The sequence below is a fragment of the Orussus abietinus genome, unplaced genomic scaffold, assembly GCF_000612105.2.
Source record: "Orussus abietinus isolate OABI.00-Male unplaced genomic scaffold, Oabi_2.0 scaffold34, whole genome shotgun sequence".
Classification (NCBI taxonomy): Eukaryota; Metazoa; Arthropoda; class Insecta; order Hymenoptera; family Orussidae; genus Orussus; species Orussus abietinus.
The window spans coordinates 428,906-433,037 of NW_019394290.1; positions in this window are offsets into that span (position 1 = coordinate 428,906).

Consider the following 4,132-nt stretch of genomic DNA (forward strand, 5'->3'; position numbering starts at 1 on the left):
CGCTGGATACTTTATTCCGTATAAAGGAACGGTCGGAACAATGGCGCGAACACGGAAGAATGGAATGGAATGGAATGGGACCGAGGGAGCGACTCCGCGCGGGAGCGAGAGAGAGAGGGCGCGAGGCCGCCCGGAAGGGTGGGACGGAGAGGGAAAGACGCAGCGTGAAGACTCATCACTCTGTAAACAATGCGCGAACGAAAGTGACTCAAAGAGTGGTGGGATCGCCTCCGCGAGGGAAGAGGACTTAAAAGGGTCCTCTCTCTCTCTCTGTCCTCTTTCTTTGCCACTTCATCTTCCGCGACTCCTCCTCCCGGAGTTACTCCTTCTCCAGGAGGGGGAGCCTCGATTGGGGCTATTCGCCGGACCCGGGATGATTATAAATCAATGGGGAGCATAAATCATCCCGGGGAACCGCGTCGCGGGTCCTTGGGGATCGGTCGCCGCGAAAGAAGCAGCCTCTCGCAAAGAGACTCGGTCGCGCCGGTCCGGGTCCTCCCGGAGTCCCTCCTCGATTTTTTCGGGAACGGCGCCTCGTCGCTCCGCCGTTTACCGGGATTCCGGCGAAGAGGTGCCCCTCGTTCCCCGGCCGAGGCCCTCGAGAGGTCGTCCGCTCGAGTGGCGGCCACAACGATCGAAGGAGAGGCACTTCGCCTCGTTTCCTCGCGTTCGCGCGTCGAGGCCCGAGCCTCGTTAAGCCCCGTGACATTTTTCCGCGACACGCATTGGCGCGCGTCCACCTCGCTTCTCCCCTTTTCTCGGGCCCTCCTCCTCCTCCTCCGGCTTCTCCTTCGGTCCCGCCGCGGCTCGCGCTATTTGCTAATAAGACTCTTTTCAGCGTGCCCACCTTTGGAAACAGGTTGCGCACAATCGGCGTAATTTAATGTGACTCTGAATACCGGCATTAATTAACGGGCCGGCCCCATTCAGCCGCGAAGTCGCCGGTTATTCTTATCTGAAGTCTCCTTAGAAATACATCTCGGGTGGCTTTTCACCCGAGGACCGAGCCGCCTCCGTACGTGGCGCTGGGCACAAAGCCTTTTCAGCGTTTCCTGCCCGGAGAAAAAAAGAAGGAGGGACGCCTCGGTTCCGAACCGTTGGAAAACATTGTGCGAGTCGCGTCCGTCCGCGAGTCTGACCGGCACCCCCAACAGGTACGACGGACGGACTTGCCCGAAAAATCAACCCCTTCGGATCCCCCAAAAATACCCACGCTTCAGAAGAGGGACAAGAAATTCATTTCTTCTCTAAACCCCGATTCCTCAAGCCCCCACGCCATGAATTCGTAGGAGCGCCCTCGCCCTCGCGTTTTTTCGTCCGGATTTCCGCGGCGGTCGTTATAATTTCCCGCGAGCGGCCACGCATCCCTTAATTCTCCTCGACTCGGTGCCCGGGGGGTGTTACCCGCGCTCGCGGGGGAGGAAATATTTTATTCCGGGGTGCACATCGACGGAAGGGTGGCTCCGGCGAGAGAGGGAGGGCAGGGGGCCCGGGGGAAAGAGAGCGAGCCGACCTTTTGATCCTCCGAGTTAAAAGTTCACGGCCGGCTGGCCCGGCGATAAAATGGCGATAATTGTGCTTATCATCGCGTTTAATAAGTTCGGCCGCCCGCGCGGCTTGGCCGCGGAAATAATGGATGTCGGGGCTCCCCCGCGAGGCCGGGTCGGAGGGCGAAGGTCCCTTACGCGAATAAGGACCCCATTACTATTCGGAACGGCCGGGGTGGGCGGTGGGTGGTGGCTTTGTCCATCCTGGACGCGGGTCCGTGAATGGCCGAATACACCCCCTCCGGGGGGGGGGGGAGGGGGTGCGTGTCGTCCGCGGCGCCCTCGCGACTCGCCGACCATTCGCGGCCGAGTAACGACCCCCTCGTATCAATCGGTCGGGACTTAATGGCCCGAGAAGTTGTAATCACCGATCGCCAAAGCCCCTCCACCTGTCGCCACCCCGAAAGAAAATCCCTCGCCGGTCTTTTCCGAAAAGTTCGCCTTAGCTCTTCTTCTCGAGCCGGGGTTCGTTAGGGGTAGGGGGAGGGGCGGAAAGAATCGCGAAAAGTACGACGCTGGTACCTCGGAGTCCCTTCTTTCATCTCGCGGGGGAGGGGCGAGGGAAAGAAAGCGCCGGGGCGGCGGTGAAAGAGAGAAAGACGCCGGGAAAGGGTGAAAGACGAAGAAAGGGGCCCGGGAGGGGGAGGGAGGTGTGTCGAAGAGCGGACGCACACGACGCCCGGCGTCGTGGCGGCACATTCACATACATGCAGCCCGCGTGACGTCACCGCATTGTTAGACGAGCAAGCATTGTAGTCACTATTGTGAGTCTCCGCCATTATTCTAAGACAATCGTCCGACACAATGAGACGGACGGGAGGATGAGTGGAGCGGCCGATTCGCGCTCGGTGGAGGTGTGCATGCCCGCGTGTCCCCCTCCCCTCCCGGTGCACCCTCCCCCCACCCCGCCGGCCCTGTAGCGGCGCGTAAGATGCGGGCGGGGGCGCCGCTCGAGCCATTCGCGATCGGGACGCGATCGGCGGAGGGTCGCGGGGTGCTCTCCCCTCTCCAGGTAAGTGGGTAAAGAGGTAAGTCAGTAGCGGGACGGCAGGCAGCGATTTCGATCGCAAATCTGCCGATCTCGTGAGCCGGGGGAATGCGTCGGTGGGGTAGGAGGGGGGAAAAGTTGCCAGGGAGAAGAAGCATCCCTTAATCGAGTCGGCGCAATTAAGCCAGGTCGCCGCGAGGTCGCGACATTTCCCTCGGTCGCTCGCGCGAGTCGGTCCCTCTCTCGCTCTCCCTCGCTCCGTGCGCGCGCGCGCGCGCGCGCTCGCACCGGGAAGTGCAGCGGGGGATGAAAGGAGAACAAGAGAAGTACAGACAATGGATTTGGCTCGCGGTCGTGTTGGTGGCGGTGCATTGTCGCGGGCATTGTTGCGGCGTGGGTTATTGTGTTGCCGAGCCGTTTTGCGAGCGATCGTAGGTGACGCGCCGAGCTTCGCCCGCTGGACTCGCCAGATCGTTAGGCACGTTCGTAATTCGGCCGCGATCGCCCCCGAGATGGGGTGGACCGCCGCCGGCATGCGATCGGCACGTAACCGGCGACCGGGGCCCCTTTAAGGGGGCCGCAAAGCGGGACAATGAATGCGGCTCGACGTTGAAAGGCTCGCGGGCCGGTGAAAAAATGATCCCGGCGAGAAAAGCGACGCGCGGGGCGCGGCGTTGCGAATCGCGGCGAGTACCCGGGGGACCGATGGGGGCCGGCGGAGGTAAAGGCCGAGTCGAGGAGTCAAGGCTCGAGGTAAGGCTCGAAATAAGGCTCGGAGCGAGGCTCGGGCCGGGGCTCGAGGTAAGACCCCGAGGAAAGCAGGGGCCGCTCGTATTTGGAGGCTCGGCCGGCCCTGTAGGCGCCACGGAAGGCCATTGTGTGTCGCATTCACCGGGATGAATGCGCCCTACGGTACACGGCTACGCACGGCCTCGGATGTAAGACAGAAGAAGCATAAAAGAGTTGCCATTATGTTGCCGGCTTAAATAACAGCGCGCGCACACAAGTGGGCGCATTCTGTGCAAGCGGGATTTCTATGGACTGTTTGCGGCGCTGTGTGTCTTGTATGGCCACTTCTGTCCCGGAGGGAGGGCCGAGGGGGAGGCGGCACTCTTCAGGGGTTCTTTCTCTCGCGGATACTTGGACGGAAACCCGAGACGAATGTCACCCCGGAGTCTCCAGGAAGGAGGGGCCCTCCGCCTTGTCCCGGAACCTCCCCCCAGGTCGAGCCCACGGCCCCCCAGGACCCCGACTAATTATCGGCTCGCGGAACTGCTCCCGACCTCGACGATCGCTCCCAGTCGTCCGAAACGTCGAAAACGTCCCACCGCGACTCGGCCAGGAAAGTGGATACCGGAAGCGGCGGTCGGGCAAAGAAGTCGCAGGGGAAACGGCGCGTGCGGGGTCGGGCACCCTCGGGCGGGGGCGGGCGATTACCCGCTCGCGGGTGGAATGACACGGGCAAACAAGGGGTAGGAGGGGCGTCGAAATCCCGCAGCGTAATCGCGAGTCTTCGTCACCCCCTTAACTCGTCGAATCCCTCGTGGCCGCGGTCCCGCCGAGGGGTGGCCCTCCCCCGCCGACATCGCGATCGACT